The following is a 21,540-nucleotide window of genomic DNA, read 5'->3' on the forward strand; positions in this document are numbered from 1 at the left end:
ACCTTGTTTCTACTACTTTCTGGTTTGGAGACAGAATTTCAAACAGACACACAATGATTGGGCAATGAGAGCGGACAGACAGACTTGAAAGTAGAAGTTTTCAGAAAAATCAAAAGCAGCAACAGAAATGCACGGCATTGACAGAGAGCAGTGTTTTGGATGAAAATGAAATGTGTGCATTTAGGAAAAACAGGAAATGAAAGGGCATTAGTGAATAATGTGGCGCAAGGAAGAGGTGCTTGCTAGAAGCACAAATTCAATTGCAAAAAGTGCTTAGCATAAATTAGATCAATGAGTATAAATCAAATTTATATATGACCTAATAACAAACATTGTTACCAATATCATTTATCAGGATGGGTCTTTTTCCTAGGGTGGGTGAGTTCAAAACTAGGGGGCATCGTTTGAATGTGAGGAGTATGATTTAAAAATGAAATAAGGGACAACCACAGAGATGTGGAATGAAATGCCACAGGAAGTGGTGGATGCAGGTACATTTACAACATTTAAAAGACATTTGGATAAGTACATGAATAGGAAAGGTTTGGAGGGATTTAGACCAAAAGTAGGCAAGCAGAAGCATGTTAGTTTGGGAACACAGTTGGCATGGACTGTTGGATCAAAGGATCTGCTTTCATGCTGTATGACTCTATTACTCATAATTGCATCAATACCATAGTAAGAACAAAACTCTGGGATAATGATACTAGAGAAAAATAATCAGTCCTCTGAGCACACACAATGTGTGCATAAACCTCATCAGTATCACATGATCCCATAAACTGCAACTACAGTTTTCCCAATTTTCATCTGTTTATTCTCCCTATTTGGTAAACTTCTTTTCTTTTCTACGTTCTAATTTGTGGGATAGAACATGAACCAAACACAAATTGTGTTGGACGGTGGCAGCAGCAGGACAGATTAGGAGTTTCAGAACATACAAAGGCAAGAAAGGAAATGCCAAAACAATGAGATGCAGCAGTGTTTTGGATGAAACTGAAATGTTTGCATTTGGAAAAGATTGGAAAAGAAAGGGCATTAGTGATGAAAGTGGTGTCAGAAAGAAGTAGGAAGAAGTGTTTGATAAAAGCACCAATTCAAATGCACTTGAGACAAACTAGATGATTTATGAGTTCCAATTAAAATTATATATGATCTAACAATAAATAGTATTGCTGATATCATTAGTTCAGAAAAGATAGAACAGGATGTTGCCAGGAATGGAGGGATTCAGTTATAAAGAAACACTGGGTGGACTGGGACTTTTTTGTGCAAAGTAGGAGGATGAGAGATTACCTTATTGAGGTTTATAAAGTCATGAGCGACATGGATAAGGTGAATAGCAATAGTCTCTTCCCTAGTGTGGGCGTGTTCAAAACTTAAGGGTATATTTTTAAAAGATGAGGAGAAAGATTCAAAAATGACATGAGGGGCAACTTTTTCATACAGAGAGTGGTTCGTATGTGGAATGAACTGCCAGAGGAAGTGATGGATGCAGATACAGTTACAACATTTGCAAGACATTTGGATAAATACTTGAATAGGAAAGAATTGGAGGGATGTGGGCCAGACACAGGCAAGTGGGACTAGTTCAGTTAGGGAATATGGTCGGCATGGACGAGTTGGACCAAAGGGTCCATTTCCAAACTGTTATGACTTTGCAACTCTAACTTGAAATGGTATCAATACCAAAGGAACAACAAAACTTTGGGATAATGACAGTAGAGTCAAAGAACCTAACCTCAGGAAATCAAGAATTAGAATCAGTTTGGGTGGATCTCAGTAAAATCAAGGGGGAGAAAGCACTTGCGTACGTTATTACACAGCCCCCAACAGTAGCTGCAGAGTAGGGCAGAGTGAATGTCAGGAGACTTGTGCTCCATGTAATTTGGGCAATCATTGATCATTGACAAATTTACTCTTCATATAGACTGGGCAAACATTAATAGCAGTGACAGCTTGCAGGACAAGTACAGAGAAAGTTCGCAATTGATCTTCTAGATCAGTGTGTTCACGAATCAACGAGGATGCAATTTTGGATCAAGCATTCTGTATGAGAAAGGACTAATTAACACCCCTGTAGAGAAGGAGTCTCTAGGGAAGACTGACTGACAGTAATATGAAATAGTTTAACATTGAAATGCTTTCACAATCAGTCAAATCTCGGGCCTTGTATCTAAATAGCAGGCAGGTCAACTATGATAGACAGGGAAACTCAACTAAAAGTTGAGGTAGTAGGTAAGCAGAAGTAGAATTTGAAGACAATCTACGATAAATATAATTTAATATAAAATCCACACTTTATGTACATTCCTTTAAGGCAAAAACACTGCACAGAAAATGTAGTCCAACTGTGGTGACAAAGAGACGTAAAGACAACATTCAATGCAAGTTAAAATCTAAGAATATTGCCCTAAACGGTAGTGAGCTGAAGTTTGGGGTATTGAAGACTTTAGTAAAGGACAAGAAAAGAAAAATGAAAATCAGAATTGGCTAACAAGAGAGACATGAAAGCAGATTTTAAATGTTTCTGTGGGTATATGAATCTGAAACAATTAGACGAAAGAAAAATATGCCCATTTGATGCAGAGAGAGGTGAAATTGGGATTTGACAAAGATTTTGAAATTAATGAACATAGTCCAGCCATTTCAGAAAAAAAGAAGGAAGCATAGACCGGTTAGCCTAGTGGGCAAAATGCTGGATTCTATCATAACAGTAACACACTTACAGATGATGGAGTAGATCCAATTTACAGGAGTCATAGTTATGTTTTACAAACCTTCCCTCATTTAAAATGAAACTAAAATGTTCCTGAGAGGAGAATGGTGGGAAGACTATGGTTCTGCTCAGAAATTAGGACATCATGAACAACAAACCAAACCCAAAACTGACTGAAAATCAAATTGGTCAGACTATTGAGTACAGGAGTTGAGAAGTCACGTTGCAGCTTACAGGACATTTTTAAGCAAATTTTAGAATATTGCGTGCAATTCTGGTCTCCATCCTATTGGAAGGATGTTGTGAAACTTGAAAATGTGCACAAAAGATTTACAAGGATGATGCCAAGGTTGGAGATTTGAGCAATAGGGAGAGGTTGAATAGGCTGGGGCTGTTTTCCCAGGAGCGTCAGAGGCTGAGGGGTAGGATAAACAGACAAAGTCTTTTTTCTGGGGTTGGAGAGTCCAGAACTAGAGGACACAGGTTTAGGGTGAGAGGGGAAAAATATAAAAGAGACTTAAGGGGCAACTTTTCTATGCAGATGTGGTAAATGTGTGGAATGAGCTGCCAGAGGAAGTGGTTGAAGCTAGTAGAATTGCAATATTTAAAAGGCATCTGGATGGGCATATGATTAGGAAGGGTTTGGAGAGATATTGGCTGGGTGTTGGCAGGTGGGAGTAGATTGGGTTGGGATATCTGGTCGGCATGGACAAGTTGGACCGAAGGGCCTGTTTCTTTGCTGTACGTCTCTATGACTATGGAGAGAAAGTGAGAGAGCGAGAGAGCAAGAATGAGAGTGAGAGACAGAGAGGGACAGAGAGGGATAGAATGCAGTTGCTCTGAAGGCAAGAAATAACTTTTTGTGTTCGCAGCCAATTCTGGTAAGAGTTGACTCTGCTGGTATCTTGGGGTTTTGCTGCCTAGATTAGAAAACGTTTTAGGAATTAATTGTTAAATGGTGTATGCAGAACCTTTGTTCTTCCACTGACCCTTCTTCAACTAGCCCAACAAGACGTAGAAGAAAGTGAGGAATGCAGAAGCCAGAGAGTCAGAGACCAAAAGCATACTGCTGGAAAAGTACAACAGGTCAGGCAGCATCTGATGAATACGAGAGTTGATATTTCGGGCATAAACCCCATTCTGAAAGAAGGGCTTCTGTCCAAAACATCGGCTCTCCTGCCCCACTGATGCTGCCTGACCCGCTGTGCTTTTCCAACCCCATACCTTTTGATTTCAACTGGGTGTGGCCAGCCAATCATGTATTGCCCATGACCATCATAGTTGTACAGTGCCATCACAGAGCAGTTTCTGTCAGAAGGCCAGCAGAATGCCTTGTATTCAAGAGCAAAAAATACCAGCTTTATATGAGGGGAACAAATATGAGACCACCTGACATTTACACATTGCTTCTGCAACTCTCACTCTCCCCTGCTGAATTGCAGAATTTCAATTGGCACATGGTCTGTTCCTGCGTCATAAACCCGATGTGATCCTGGCAACCATATTGATGAGCAGGCAGCAAGATGTTTGCATCTCACCTTAACTGGGCACAGACAAATTGTGCAGTACAATTCCCTGCTGTCAGAACATTATTAGTCAGCAATTTTAACACACTGAAGTTAATGACAAAGTTGAAATTTAAGTCAGAATTCAGACAATTTACAATTGGCTGTTCTGATATAGTGTATATTTATAGCCCAAAGTGTACTAAATTCCCGGCAATAGAAATTATTATTTTCATGAATGCTTACGCTACATTAAAAAAAAGTATCGTTGATTATCCTTGGAAATCCAATGACTCAATAATATTCTTGCTACTGACATCTATGCAAGATGTTCTATGAAAAACGATTGTCCATTTCTCTCACTCATTCAGATTGACAGAATGAGCAATCAGTCCCAACAGAATTGAGCACTGTCCCTTTGGGAGTCCTGCTGCATGTTTCATCCACTCCCCACCAACTGAAGCACTCTACTCACAGCAATGATGATTGGAAGGATGCAAACAGGTAGTACAGACTGTAGGCGAGGACACAGGTATATGAAATGTTGTCACATGCTGTAAATACAATGGTATTTATGCCCAAACCTTAAAATTAAATAAGAAGCATGAGATTAGTTTTGAAACTGTTTTAAAATAAATTAAGAGACATTGAACCATAGAGTCCTACAGCACGGCAGCAGGCCCTTTGGCCCAAACTGCCCCATGCTGAACAAAATGTCACTCTACAAAATACCCTGGAAGAACTGCAACAAACATTACATTGGATAGATGGGCAGGAAAATTGCCAACAGGATACACGAGCACCAAGTAGCCACCAAAAGACATAACCAACTATCACTGGTATCCTTACACACAGATGAAATGGGACACTAGTTCAACTGGGACAGTACATCCATCCTGGGACAGGCTAAACAAAGACACCCATGGGAATTCCTAGAAGCCTGGCATTCAAACAGAAACTCCATCAGCAAATACATCGATCTGGACCCCATTTGGACTTAGAAAAAGAACCAGAAGATATCACCCATCATGACAGACTGAGACTCGTAAAGAGAAAGTAGGACAGAACACCAGCGCTTCAACAGAGGCTCACTGATTATGTTACCTAGCAAAATGTCTGAGAACAAATGTACCAACGCAGCAAGCAAACTTAAAACCTGAACCACAACCTGAGCTACTAACCTTCTCAAAAATTGCAAATGTCCATCTGTCCTAATCCCATTTCCCTGCACTTGGCCCATATCCTTCTAATTCTTTCCCATCCATCTATTTGTCCAAATGGCTTTTAAATGTTGTTAATATACCCACTTCCACTGGCAGCTCATTCCATATGCATACCACTCTCCTTATGAAAAAGGTTGCCCTTCAGTTTTATTCCCTTTTATTCTTTTCCTCTAACCTTAAACTGATGCCCTTTGGCCCTCAATTCCCCAATTCTGTGAAAAGACAGAGCATTCACCCTACCTATGCCTCTTATCATCTTATACACCTCTATAAGATCCTCCCTCAGTCTCCTACACTCTAAAGAAAAAAGGTCCTAGCTTGTCCAAGCTCTCCCTATAACTCAGACCATTGAGTCCAAGCAACTCCTTGTAAATTTCTACTGCACTTTCCAGTTTAATAACATATTTCCAATAACACAGTGACCAAAACTGAACACAATACTTCAAGCACGGCATCACGAATGTCCTGTTTAACTGCAACATAACTCCCCAATTTCTAGACTCATTGGCCAGATTGATGAAGGCCAGTGTGCCAAAAGCCTTCTTCACTGTCCTATCTACCTGTGACTCCACTTTCAGTAAACTGGGAATCCCTGAACTCTAAGATCCTTCTGTTCCACTCACTCCTTACAGCCTTACCATTCACCATGAAACTCCTACCTTGATTTGATTTTCCAAAATGCAAGACCTCACGCTTATCTATATTAAGTTCCACTTGCCATTTCTCGGACCACTCCCAGCTGATCAGGGTCCTGTTGCAATTTATGATAACCTTCCTCACTCTCCATTATACCACCTATTTTAGCGTCGTCATCAAAGTTACTAATCACGCTTTGAACATTCTCATCCAAATCATTCATATAGATAACAAACAGTAATGGGCCAAGCACCAACCTCTGAAGCATTCCACTTGTTGCAGTCCAACAAGCAGCTTTCCGTTATTACCCACTGCTTTCTACCATCAAGCCAATTGTGGATCCAATGTGCCAGCTCCAACCGGATTACATGCGATCTAGCCTTTCAGAGCAGCCTACCATGTGGAATCTTATCAAAGGCCATACTGAAATCCATTTTGACTATGTCTACCGCCCCACCCTCAACCACCTTCCTGGTCACTTCACCAAAGGTTGCTAACAAATTTGTGAGGCATAGTCTCTCATTCACAAAACCATGCTGACTACTCCTAAACAAACCGTTTTTCCAAACGCATGTACACCTTAACCCGTAGAATCTTCTCAAGCAACTTACCTACCATACATGTTAGGCTTACTGATCTATCGTACCCAAGCTTTTCTTTACAGCCCTTCTTGAATAAGGGCACACCATTCCTCCTCACAGAATTAGCTGGTAGACAAAATCAATCTTATCTAGTTGCCAGTTGGCATTGCAATTTCTGTTGTTGTTTGTATTTCCAGAGGATTATGTGCGCACGTGATGGATGAGTATAAGCTGTACTTTAATTCCAAGAACCTTAATTTGGATAGATATGTTTCTAAATTATTGAAATGTAAAAATCTTGAGTCATTCAACTTCAAATGTCGCATTTTCATTGCATTTGCAACAAAAATCCTGAACAATATAGGCTGAGATTTTCAGGATTCCAGATATGCTGTCATCAGTTATGTATTTTAGAAGGGATTGAAATGGATGTTGATCTAAGAAATAATTTACTAATAAAGCCAATAGTCTGAGATTTTACTGGCCTGTCCCAGTGTCATACCAAAGGCAAAGGAGCTGCTCCGAATCATATGTAAACAGCAAACTACTCAATGAGGCAGCATGTCTTAACAGCAAGGCGAGAACATCGAGGACATTACCTTTCACTGTGAATGAAAATAAGAAAGGTATCCACTTATAGTCTTTTGCATAAACGTAAGACATCTCTAAGCACCTTATAGATAATTTATAAGGGGAGGAAACGGCCTGGTGGTATTATTGCTGAACTGTTAATCCAGAGACCAAGATAATGTTCTGGGAAGCAGGGTTCGATTCCTGTCATAACAGATGGCAAAATCTGAATTCAATACAAATCTGGAATGAAGAATTTAATGATAACTCATAAAAAGGTTGACTCTTTATTTTTTACAGTTGGAAAAGACCATTTCAATTAGTTCTTGTACAGCGGACTATAATTGCTGTTTCTTGTCCTTTTTTGTGTGCAATAAACTGGCTTATTTATAAGATAGAGTAAATGATAGCATCTTACATTGAGTTTGAAAGTGATGTAGTTCAATCAAAAATGATTATATTAAATATAAACAAAGGGATTTAATAAACGGTGAAGATAAAGATTAGCTATGGGTGGATTATGACCCAAAATGAAAGGTACGACAGTAGACATTTAATGGTTAAGACTGAAAGACAAACAAAGATGATGGAATACCACAGGTCACAACCGCATATGTTTTTGGTGGGGATTGATATTATATGGAACTGTAGGCTAATCCACAACATTCCTGTACACTCCCTGACCTCATTCCCAAAGCATGGAGCATTGGTGGGTGTTAAAGTCAGTAACGCTGTCATCATACACAAATAATTAATGGTCAAATGATTTGTTAAAGACTCAGTTGACCACAGTATTACACTGTGCACACCATCAAAGAGTTGGTGTAGGCAGGAGCGTGATTCCTTTCTTATAACAATCAAGTTGTCTGGTATCATCACTGGGTGGGATGTTCTTCATGGTGTTTCATAAGTGCCCACCTGCAGTGCTTTAAGGCTCGCTTTGGATTCTGAGCTCACTGCTGATTCTGCCTGGATGAGGTGGGAGGCATACCAGCTAATTTCACTCTCTGTAATTAGCAATGAAAATACATTCTTTTAAAGCACAGAAACCTCCCAAGTATAGTGTTCCAACTGCAGGTAACAAAACAAATCTAAGATCATAATGGATCAAAGGAAGACACCTGTAAAGTGTCAAAAAGAAAGTAAATAAAAGATTCAGAGCATTTTAGTAAAGGAGAACCAAGGAAAACATTGATAAAATGGACTATGAAACTAAACAAGTGAGAAACAAAAGCAGAGTGTAAATGTTTTTATATACATGTAAAAAGGAATAGAACAGCAAAAGCAAACGTAGATCCATTAGAAGCAGACACAATTCTAGCCCACTTAGAAAATATGATTGGATTTGGAAGAGTCTACATGGATTTAGGAAAGGAAAATCATCTTTGACAAACCTGGGAGAGTTTAAGGATCTAAATAATATATTAAATAAGAACCGATAGATGTTGTCGGTTTAGGTTTTCAGAATGTTTTCAAAAAGGTTCCACACTGGAGTGAAAAAAATTAGAGCACATGGGAGTTGGGGGAGGAATATATTAGCATGGATTGAGAACTGATTAATGGACATGAAAGAGTATAAGAACAACTGATTCAATTTTAGTTTAGTAAGCTTCAATTAGTGTGGTTCCAAAGGGGTCAGTGTTTAGGCTCCAGCTATTTATAATCTGTAGGAATGATTTGAAGAAAAACAAAATACTGCAGAGGCTGGGAACCTTAAAGAAACAAACAGAACATTCGAGAAACTCAGCAGGCCTGGTAGCATCCGTGCAGAAAGAAAGAGTTAACATTTTGAGTTCATTATGACTCTTCAGTCAGGGTTCAACATCATATTTCCAAATTTGCAGATGGAGTTTAGAAGAATGATAGGTGATCTAATGCCATCATACAAAAGTCTTGCAGGGATTGACATGGTCAACGCAGGAGGAAGGTTTCCTATATTACAATAAAGGGTGAGTCATTTTGGACTGTAATTTTTTGGAATTTCATCAATCAATCAAAAATAGGGGCAGTGAATATTCAGAAATCTTTGCCCCAAACGACAATGAAAACTCAATAGTTGAGCTTGCCCAAGGCTGAAACTGATTTATGCCTATACATCAAGGGACACGAGATTATTACAGGAAACTGTTGTTTTACTTAAATCTCATTGCAAAGCTATCTGTTTGAAAATAGTACACAAACATGCTTACATTATGAACGTGGAGTAACAAAGGTCTTTCACCAGTTTGGATAACAAGGAGACACCCCTGTTCCATTAACATCTCCTTAAGATAATTATACTGGAAAAGGTCGTAACTAATTCACTCACTCAAGTTTCAGAGGTTCTTGCAGATCCCAGCAGAATCACCTACAACATCATGTTTACAAATAGGTTCTGTCAAATTCAGAAGTCAATAAACGGATCTCTCCAGCATCTCCACTCTGTCTACCTCAATTAATGACATCAAGTCATACAGTGTTACAGCACAGGAAGATGCTCTTCAACCTATTGTTTCTGTACCAGTTATCAAGAACTGATCTACTCTAATCCCATTTCCCAGCACTTGGCCTTGTATCCTTTGGTGTTTCAAGTGATCATCTAGACTGTTTTTAAATGCTGTAGTGGTTCCTGCCTCTACCACCGTTTCAGAAAGTGAATTTGAAACAGTGAAAGGGGATATTCCACTGTTTTAATTGTGAACAACATCTCTGCAAGGCGATCTAACACCAACATCTGGTGAAGTAAATATAGTGACTATATTCATGGGTATAAAACACAATTGCTCATTTAAACTGTTGCCAAATCAAGACTGCTCAGAACACTAATCTTGTAACATGGGCACAACTTTCCACACTGCATCCGGTCCAAGGCTGGCAAACTGCCCAAAGGAAGTTTCCAGGAAAAACATTGGCATCCCAGTGACTGCCAGCATCAGAATGTAGGGAATAAGGAAAGCACCTGCAAAATATAGAAAAGGGAAAGTCAAATAAATTGCTTGAATATTAATGTCACCAGGTTTCATAACTAATAGTTCATTTCGTATTAATACTGGAATGAAATGTTGTTGACAGAAGAGTGTGGCTGCAGATTGGAGATTGCGTCTTTTTTTGTATTTAGATCCTGTGTACAATCAACATTCAGGGACCTATACAACAGTGTTGCTCCTAAAACCTGAGGTCAGCCACACCTGCTGATTTCTCCAGCATTCTCTATTTGTTTTACGCACCGAGCATGTGCGTTATTTTGCTTTTATTTAGCTTTGATAATTGTACTTGGCAGCCTCAGGATGACTATCAGGAGGAAAATGCATGATTCCAATGGCCAGGAGGTTGGAACGGGCCTCTTTATAGGATTGAAGCTTGGAATGAAAATACAATCAGTGCAGTCGAATGATGCTACTGCCATTGATTCCATTTTCCTCAGGAGAGCTGTTTCTGTCATGCTTGTGGACCAGGGAAAAGAATCATGAATGTAGCAAAACAGTGTGACACCATAAGGCTTCCTGTAAGGAGGGCAATCTTTCCAGGAGTGTCAGAGAGATTCTCCAAGTTTGGGATGATGCACCACATTCTCCATTTCATCCTGGCCATTGGAAAGCTGCAAAGTTACCTCTGTGCACCATTTCCAGTGTTGGAAGGGTCAGAAACTGGAAAGAGGAGATAGGGACAAGATGACATTGACCCCATCGACATGGGTACGATGAGATTGTGAGGCTATCCTTCAATGAACACAGACTTCGCCACCCTAACACACACCAATCATTCACCAGCATCACACTCATTTCAAACTCTTCCACCAGGAAATCCCTGCACCAAAATTAATCAATAAATAAAAACCACCAAAAATCTTCACAAGCCAGCTTTACACCACTGAACTCTTCACCCTTGTGTGCAAGCCTTTACTGTCTTTCAGATATTGCCACCCAGCCCAATGTTACATTCCTGCCCTCATGACTGAAGCTTGACTGGTGCAATGTGCTGACTCTCACAGCAGGAAACTACAGATGGCCATGCATGGTATCTTCAAACGCCTACATGATTTGAGGACCTGATTTCAGACTGGAGCGGTACAACGACCTGGTGGTTAGAATAGAATCATTGAGTCATACAGCACAGATATAGACACTGCAGTCCAACTCGTCTATGCCAACCAGACATCCCAATCTGACCTAGTCCCATTAACGTCTGGCCCATATCCCTCCAAACCTTCCTCCTCATGTATCTGATATAAAAGTTGCCTTTCCAGTTTTGTAATTGTATCAGCCTTCACAACTTCCTCTGGCAGCTTGTTCCATAAAAGCACCTTCCTCTGCATGAAAACATTGCCCCTGGATTCCCTGTTAATTCTTTCCCCACTCCCTTTAAACCTTTGCCCTCTAGTTTTGGATATCTGCACCTTGGCTATTCACCCTATCCATGCCCCTCATGATTTTATAAACCACCCTAAGGTCACCCCGCAACTCCAATAATCTAGGGAAAAATGCCCAGCCTATTCATGATTTGGAGGAGCCAGAATTGGACTGGGGCAGACAAAGTTAAAAGTCATACAACACCAGGTTATAGTCCAACAGGTATTTGGAAGCACCAGCTTTCAAAGCGCTGCTTCTTCATCAGGTGGTTATGAATCAGGACCTATGACACAGAATGTATAGCAAAAATTTATAGTGACACAATGATATGTTGAACACACCTAGATTGTTAAGTTTTTCATCTTTTTGAATGGGTTTGCTGGTTTCAGTTCTTTAATATGTAAATCCCAGAACTTCTTTTCAGTCACATTCTCCAGATAACTTAAGGTTTTATCACAACAGGTGACATCTCAGCTCAGAGAATGCCTTGATTTCGCTGCACTTTGGATGCTGCCTGAACTGCTATGCTCTTCCAGCACCACTGATCCAAAATCTAGTTTCCAATATCTGCAGTCATTGTTTTTACCACCTTATAGGTGTGAGGCTTTGAGTCTGTCTGTATCCCAATCTTGAGTAAAACTGGTTCTATTTCCAAAGAAGAACATTTTTAAAAATTGTCCTCCTTCACACTCACCTGATGAAGAAGCAGCGCTTTGAAAGCTAGTACTTCCAAATAAACCTGTTGGACTATAACCTAGTTTTGTGATTTTTAAACTTTGTCCAGTCTATTCAGCTTCTCCCAATGGATCAAGCCCTCCAATCCCAGCAACATTTCTGTGTCCTCTCAAGTTTAACAATGCCTTTTCTATAGAAGAGTGACCAGAATTGGTTTCAGTACAGTATTACATAAGTGGTCTCACCACTGTCCAGATGAGTTTATCCTGACGATCAACAATGATAACTAGACGACCCTAAGTGGCCTGGCCAATGTTTTGGAGAGTCACAAAGTACATCCTAACTCCTATACTCAATGTACTGACCAATGAGGGTAAGTGTACCAAACGCCTCCTTCACAATCCTGTCGACCTGCGACTCTGAAGGAACTGTGAAGCTGCATCCCTCGGTCTCTGCTCAGCAGCACTCTGCAGGGCCCTACCATTAACCATATAAGCGCTGCCCTGTTTGCCCTCTCCAGTTTCCTTCCATTTGCCCACAAGCCTGTATCTTGACTTTGCTCTGAGCAATGTGTACAATCGCTACTTCACAACGGTTAGCAACCTCCGCCTCTAGGCACTTTCACTATCTTTTCCCTTTATTCTTATTCCCTTTTGTTCATAACATCAAAAACACCATTTTCCTGCGCCTTTCAGTGCTGCAGTTAGCTTTTTGACTCTCCTCGCAAGACTTCCGCCAACACATCCTGCTTGGACTACATTACCCATGGTGCCGTTAGCCATCCCTGCACTTGCGCAGTGCAGTCCAACGTTTGGTATTAGATGGTGTGCCCGCGATGCCTCATGGGAGTTGTAGTTCTGACGTGCGTTCGCGCTCTGCAGCAGCTGGTGGCCAACGGCCAGGAGTTCGAATTGGAGCGCGCGAGACCCAACGAACGACGGTCACGTGGTGCGGCTTGTGTTGTTGGAGTGCATCTGTAAATACCGGTGGGAATACACTCCCTCAATCAACATCCTCCTCATTATATAAACTACCCCGATCCTGTCCATCAATTACTTCCAGTGACGGCTCTCCCACAGTTAAATCTGGCCTTTACTGCCCTACCCCCATTGGAAAGTCACAGAGATAGCGGCTGGAATCCTTCTGCCTATCAACTATTCACACCGGGATTCCCAGTTTAGAGAGCGGCACCATCCGGGCTGTTCACACTGTGGGGAGGTTACAGCTTCTCCCCACGTCTGCAGGAGTTCCCGCTGGGTGCTCTGGTTTCCTCCCACAATCTGAAGGTCTGCAGTTTAGATGCTGTCTGACCTGCTGCGCTTTTCCAGCAACACATTTTCAGTTCTGGTCTCCAGCATCTGCAGTCCTCACTTTCTCCAGGTCTGCAGTTTAGGTCGACTGGCCATGCTGAATTGTCCCTAGTCTTCAGGGATGTCCAGACCAAGTGGATAGGCCACGGGAAACGCAAGGATACAGGGATAAACAATGCAGAGATGATGGGCCGAATGGCCTCTATTTGCATTGGAGGGATTCTCTGATTCTTTGTGAGATGCATAATTTGACATGAGCAGTAGTAGTATGGACGATCATTAGTTGAATAGCGATGTTAAGTGCATACACTATATGGGCTGCACAGTGGCACAGTGGTTAGCACTGCGCCAGGGACCTGGTTTCAATTCCCACTTCGGGCAACTGTCTGTGTGGAGTTTGCACATTCTCCCAGTGTCTGCATGGGTGTCCTCCGGGCGCTCCGGTTTCCTCCCATAGTCTAAAGACGTGCAGGTTAGGTGAATTGGCCTTGCTAAATTGCCCATAATGTTAGGTGCATTAGTCAGGGGTGAACGTAGGGAAATGGGTCTGGGTGAGTTGCTCTTTAGCAGGTCTGTTTCCACACTGTAGTGAATCTAATCTAATCATTTCGATTGGCAACAATACTTTCAATGCAGGATCTCAGCTACCCTCTCAAATTTACTGAAATGCTGTTGAGCACAAATAAGTTAGAGTTACTACAAAAGGTTCAGTGGAGCAAAAATGTTTGAAATTGAAGCCCTTTCTGAGATGCTGTCCTCAGTTCTCCTGTGTGCTCTCCAAAGGAAATCACATGTGACACCACCTGAGACAGTAAAGTAATCTACCAGTCACTATTTGCATGTCTTGAAGTCAGCAGCAACTTCCATCTTGTCAAAAAGGTCAGTTATTTTTGTAGTGCCTGTTTGTGATTGTATGTTTTTGTTAAATTGCACACATACTGTTTTTATATTTGAAACTTGATCACAGTGCTAGTGTGGAGTAAGGGCGGATGGCATAACCGTTGGTGACCGCAGGTTAAAAATGCTCTCTGGTTCTTTGAATGTGATTTTTTTTACACCATTTACTTGTTGTCTTTGTGCTTGTTTCTCCCCTGTATTTTGGATTTCATGACAATACCTCCTCCATTTCTGTAGGCCAGGTACGGGAATCTCCATACATTGCCCAAACCCACAGCAGAACCGATCACTGAGAGCAAGTAGTCGATCTTCGAGGACCAGTTACCTTGTTCCACATTCTCGTCACCTTCACGCACACGTTCACTGGTGGCAGCCTGGGGAAAAGAGAGGAAATGGCTGATTTAAAAACAGAAATTGTTGGAGAAACTCAGCAGGCCTTGGCAGCATACATGGAGAGAAAGCAGAGTTAATGTTTTGAGTCCAGTGACCTCTCTTCAGAACTGATAGTACCTAGGAAGAAACTGTACGAAAGCTGATGACGGAAATGAGCTAACCAAGCCCAAAGGGAGGGAAAGAAAGTTAGACAAAGGGATGGTTGATAGTATGGCAGGAAAGGGGGAAAAACTGATAGGGACAATGAGTAAATGAAATTTGATTGAAGCAGCGAGGTCATAATCGGACCTACAGTAGGTAAAGGACGTTGTTAGTAGAAAGTGAGGACTGCAGATGCTGGAGATTAGAGTCAAGAGTGTGGTGCTGGGAAAGCACAGCAAGTCAGGGAGCATCTGAGGACCAGGAGAATCAACATTTTGGACAAAAGCCCAAACCTGAATTGAAGCTTTGGGCAGATTCCTGATGAAGGGCTTTTGCCCAAAACGTCGATTCTCCAGCTCCTCTGATGCTGCCCGACCTGCTGTGCTGTTCCAGCCCCACACTGAAGGATCTTGTTAGCTCAGCTGGCTGGCTGGATGGTTTGCAATGCAAATAGATGGCCACAGCATGAATTCAATTTGTGCACTGTCTGAATGTGGGAGAATTGTTAGATTCATTGCAGCTATTTTGTCACATATTAAAAGCTTGGAAACCATTTTAAATTTCATCTTAGTGCTTGCTTGCTCAAAGTCTGTGTTTTCTCATGCCCGGCTAAGGCAGTTGGCCTTGCAACTGTACTGATACCTGATAAATTCTTCTCTTTGGATGGAGCTATTCTTCTCTTTGCAATGACCTATTTGTCTACTAACGCCTGCTTATCATTTACTAACTGACACTGTCCAGACATTACGTGACTGAAGCAAGGTGCCCAGCTTGCTAATTATCCTGCAATTAACAGTTTGCTAATTGTTAATCAATTCTGGCCTATATAATCACTTTTATGTGGCTGTTCTTCCCCTGAAGGAGAAAGTGAGGACTGTAGATCAGAGCTGACAATGTGTCGCTGGAAAAGCGCAGCAGCCAAGGAGCAGGAGAATTGATGTTTCGGGCATGAGCCCTTCTTCAGGAATGGCTCATGCCCGAAACGTTGATTCTCCTGCTCCTTGGATGCTGCCTGACCTACCGTTCTTTGTTGCAGACATTTTGTCCCCTGTCTGGGTGACATCGTCAGTGCTTGGGAGCCTCCTGTAAAGTGCTTCTTTCCTCCGGCATTTGTAGTGGTTTGAGTCTGGCGCTTCCGGTTGTTAGTTCCAGCTGTCCGTTGCAGTGGTTGGTATATTGGGTCCAGGTCGATGTGCTTATTGATTGAATCTGTGGATGAGTGCCAAGCCTGTAGGAATTCCCTGGCTGTTCTCTGTTTGGCTTGTCCTATAATAGTAGTACACCACAGACAAGGAAGAAACCATGGTCTCATCCGATGTAACGACACTGTTCACCTCTATCGACAAAACCCTAGCCAGAGAAACGATAGCCAACCTGCTGAACATACAGAACAGACAACAGGACATTGAACCTATCGACAAAGATGGCATACTCAAACTACTGGACCTGTGCCTCACAACACACTTTACATTCAACAACCAAATATATGAACAAATCAATGGCACATCCATGGGCTCAGCCATCTCTAGACTCATAGCAGAAGCTGTAATGCAAAGATTAGAACAAACCGCAAATTAACCCAAACTCTGGGTCAGATATGTGGATGACACCTTTTGTAATCATTAAAAACACAGAAATAGAGAACACACACCGGATCATCAACGCCACACTTACAGGAATCTGATTCACGAGAGAGGAAGAAAAGGACAACTAACTCCCATTCCTAGATGTGATGGTACAGAGAACACCAAACGGAGAATTCACCACAAAGTATACAAGAAAGCCACACACACCGACCAAGTCCTGAACTACGAAAGCAACCACCCCAACACACACAAAGATGTTGCATCAAGACACTATTCAAAAGGGCCACAACACACTGCAGTACACCAGAACTGCAAAAAGAGGAAGAAGAACACCTATACAGTGTATTCGGCAAAAACAGATACCTGCGCAACTTCATCAACAGCTGCCTGAGGGAAAGACAACAGAATGAGAACATGCAGCAACCTAAAGGACTAGCCACACTACCATCAAGAACATTTCCGAACTGACAGCCAGACTACTGAGACCACTAAGACTCATAACAGCACACAAACCAACAGCCACTCTACGATAGTGTACAAACTCCTATGCAAGGACTGCACAAAACACTACATAGGACAAACAGGAAGACAGCTAACGATCCGCATCCATGAACACCAACTAGCCACAAAACAACATGACCAGCTATTCTTAGTAGCCACGCGTGCAGATGACAAGCAACGTGAATTTGACTGGGACAACACTGCTATTATAGTTCAAGCCAAACAGAGAACAGCCAGGGAATTCCTAAAGGCATGGCACTCATCCACAGATTCAATCAACAAGCACATCAACCTGGACCCAATATACCGACCACTGCAGCTGGAACTGATAACCGGAAACGGCAGATTGAAACCACTACAAGTGCTGGAGGAAAGATCACAGAAGCACTTCACAGGAGGCTCCTAAGCACTGAGGATGTCAGCTAGACAGGGAACGAAACATCTGCAACACAAATTCCCAGCTCGGCAAATAGAACCACAACATAAACATGTTTGGCCAAGAGTGTGTTTATACAGGATCCAGACAACAATCACCGAAGCAGTATGGTTTTCCAAAACAGGCAGAAGAAGAGGTCAGGAAGTTAATAGTTTTCTGCAACAAGAGATACGGAGACCAGTAGCTTCCACTATCAACTCACCTATTCGACTAGTTACGAAACCAGACAGTAGCTGGCAAATAGCGGTAGATAACTGGACATTGAACAAGGCCACCCTGTCTACAGCCCCCACCATAGCAACGAACCCAGAGATCGTAGTCAAGCAAAGTGAGGATGCGCAATGGGTCACAGTTTTGGACATAAGTAATGTGTTTTGGTCAACTCACTGGAGAATGAATGCCGATATAAACCCACATTTACTTTCCAAGACCAGCAATATACTTGGACTGCCCTGCTTCAGTGATTTCCTAACTCCCCGTCCATAATGTCTAAGTGAAGGGTTAAAAGAATTCTCGAAACCTTAATGTCTGGTGCAGTATGTAGACGACTTGCTTTTTCAAACTGAAACTAAAAAGGAACGTTATCAGCTGTTAAGTGAATTACTGCAATTGTGGCATGAGTTGGGTCTGAAAGTGAACCCTAAGAGAGCGCAGATATGAAGCAGGACATTACTGATCTGGGAATGATTCTGTCACTGAGAAAACAAGAAATGGACAAATGAAAGGTAGAGGCAATTGGCAGATTCCCTGTTCTGTGGGATGTCAAAGGTTGAGATCCTTCCCAAGCTTAGCGGGGCATTAAAGGGACCACATTGACCAATAAGGTAGCCCCACTGATGGAGTTATTAAATGGACTTCATCCTCTTGCTTCTCTACAGTAGGTTCTTCATTACAGATCATCCTATTTTCCTGTACAACAATGAAGTTCTCAGCTAGAGTGTGGCTGCGTAAGCTGCAATATGTGAAAGTTAGTCATTATCACGAAAGGGTCGGTAACAGGTAGAAGTTCCACCTTAACCCTCCTTCTGCTGCAATGTCATCTTAAAGGGAAAGAAAAGATTGCGGATCCAATATTACTGGAAGGACACTCTGATGTACTTCTTTCATATCGTTCAATATCTGCAAGAAAAATAATTGATGCTTGGAAGCAAAAACTGTAAATTGCCTTTTTGCGATAATCAATTCTAAGCTGCTAATAGCTGTGCTGCAAGATATGTGTATGAGGTTGTAACACCAAGTGTGCAATGGTGAGGGCAATGCTATGAATGTGCAGTGTAAGTCACTATTGATTGAGATTATTGGCACTTAAATTAAGACAGTGGTGCATTGAATATATGTGAGCTAAAGGTTCTATTGTGAGGACACAACAGTTGAAGACACATTCACTGATTTTGGCTAGTACTGAGGTCATTGAACATCTGGTGGTATTGCATGTGATCTTCAGGGTTACACTGCTGATCCTGACAATGTTATATATTTGTCAGCTCCCTGTGTATCTTTGATGTCTTATTTGTCGCAGAACAATGCAGAGATGGTAATTGTTCTAAATCCACAATCCACCATACTTTAAAATATCTCAGAACTAACAGTATTTATATATAACGAGATGACCAAGCTTTTCTATGGAACATTTTCAGTTTTCTTTTGAGTTCCATGCACATACTTACGCACTCAAGGACAACTACACAAATCAATGGATAAAATAATATAGTCAAACACAGTTGCATCAAACTATTGAACACTATAGACAGTGACAGCTAACTGTTCCCATTATGTTAGAAGTGTCTGTCTTAAGGAGCTTCTGTTTCCTAATGGATAAATGATCTCTCTTTCCCTGTCCATTAGCTTCCACTGCTATGTCACAGAACCTTGGAGGATGCTTTCTGTCATCCAGTGCCATTGTTTGTTTCCTTCTCAGAGTAAACTGTCTTCCAATTCTAATCAAAATGTGCTTTCCTTTTAAGAGGCACAGATTGACTTCAGGTACCGCAAGTAATCTTGAAATTATATCATCCTCTCAAGATTTCGTACTCCAGACTGAGACATGCAGCCACTCAACAGTGTACTCAATTTTGACTAAATCCTTTAAATTAACAAAAATACAACATTGGCATGCTGCCTGCATCAGAAGAAATGCATGTGAGACAATTATAAATTTCAGTTCCCATATATTTTCAAGTCTTATCAAATTATATGTTTTAGTGATTAATCTATCCTGCACTTGATTCATCCTATAAAATATTCATACAGTATACTCTATCCTCTCTTTAAGGAACATTGAGACACTATTCAGCCACAAAAAACATGTACTATCTGAAATAAGTTGTAAACCGCAATATTTAAGTAGCTATTTATGATGTCCTATTTAAACATTTTTTATGAGGATGAATCATCTGATGAATATGGATTCAGATGATTGAAGATTTGTAGCGAAGAGTCCAGCTGAAAGATTGATTTAAAATGAAGAAGCACGTTAATATTTCTATGCCATTTTTTTCTCATGCTGTCATGACAATGTCGATCTAAACTGCACCCTGACAAAATGCAGCTTCATCATGTGTGACTCCAGACAGTGAATGTTAGTGGACCATTTATCTTTTAGGGTATAACAGGTGAGCCTGGTCACACTCAATGTCAAGCCTCCCAGCAGGGACCTCCGGATAGATGGAACTTAAATTGATTTTCTACCTACCAGCACAGCTGAGCAGTTACACTTCCCATCTTTTCACTGGAAACCATTCCTAAATACAAATACGATGAATTTCTAAACCAACAGGAGTTCTGCCTATTTTCTGACACCAACTATTCAATGTATGTCACAACAGCAAACAGATGGTATAAGCAAAATCCATGGTTCACTGCCTCAGCTCACATGTGAAGAATAATCAGTTGGACAGTGTATGTATTTCAGCAAGTGTCAGCCTTGGTTCAGTAATATCACCTGAGTTAAAAGATCGAAAGTTTAAGTCTTCTCCCAAACATGTGAATAGCCAATCTTAGGCAGTCAGCTGTGTCTCGGTTGTACTTCCTTGGCCTTTCAATTAGAAGACTGAAGGTTCATATTCCAATCTCCAGACTAACATCACTTTTTTACTGAAGGTATCCAGCTTGTTGGCAGTCTGCGTTTTCAAAAGTGACTGTAAAAGATCCCATTGTGTTGCAGTATTTGAAGGAGATCTAGCCAATATTTTATCCTCCCGCCAACAGATTATATGATATTGTTAGTTGTAGAGCATAGCTGTTTATCATTTGGCCTCTATGTTATCCATATTGCAACAGTGACTACATTTCAAAAGTACTTAATTCCTTGTCAAGTATGATAATTGCAACTCATGTCCTTTTGACTAAACTTTCAGTGTGGTGCTGAGGGATTAATACAGTGCCTAATTGTTCATCACTGTCTTTAGGATTTGATAGTAAAGCAAGATACCTATCTTTACAGGTGAATGTAAAATAATCCGATTTTACGGGAGTTGACATTTGTTTGACATTTATTCTTCAAACAATACTAGAGCACATTATTTAATTTTCTAAGTTATTTGATGGCCTTTACTGTTTTCATTGTGCCATGTTTGATGACAAAATAGCTATAATTATACTTACACCTTGACATTAACATTGCTACAAAAGTATCAACTATTTTCTTTAGAGATGCAGCCCAGATGAAGAATTAAAAGAGATAGCAAGGGAAAATGTAGAATAGTTACAGTTGTAAAATATGTTCGCCTTTCTGAGCTGTACAAAGTTAAAAAGCACACAACACCAGGTTATAGTCCAACAGGTTTAATTGGAAGCACAATAGCTTTTGGAGCAACGCTCCTTCATCACCTGATGAATGAGCAGTGCTCCGAAAGCTATTGTGCTTCCAATTAAACCTGTTGGACTATAACCTGGTGTTGTGTGATTTTGAACTTTGTACACCCCAGTCCAACGCCAGCATCTCCAAATCATTTCTGAGCTGTGACATCCTAGACACATTTTACTTAGATGGCTTTATTTCCTGGTATAAAATATGCTCTCTAAATGTGATGTTTAGCTC

The 21,540-nt window shown here is 41.1% G+C and overlaps 1 pseudogene; it reads right to left on the minus strand.

The window, feature by feature from the left end:
- Positions 1-21,063, minus strand: part of LOC132819980 (sodium- and chloride-dependent neutral and basic amino acid transporter B(0+)-like) — a 151,629-nt pseudogene extending 130,566 nt beyond the window's left edge.
- Positions 21,064-21,540: the final 477 nt, after the last annotated feature.

The sequence above is a fragment of the Hemiscyllium ocellatum genome, chromosome 11 (assembly GCF_020745735.1).
Source record: "Hemiscyllium ocellatum isolate sHemOce1 chromosome 11, sHemOce1.pat.X.cur, whole genome shotgun sequence".
NCBI classification, from domain to species: Eukaryota; Metazoa; Chordata; class Chondrichthyes; order Orectolobiformes; family Hemiscylliidae; genus Hemiscyllium; species Hemiscyllium ocellatum.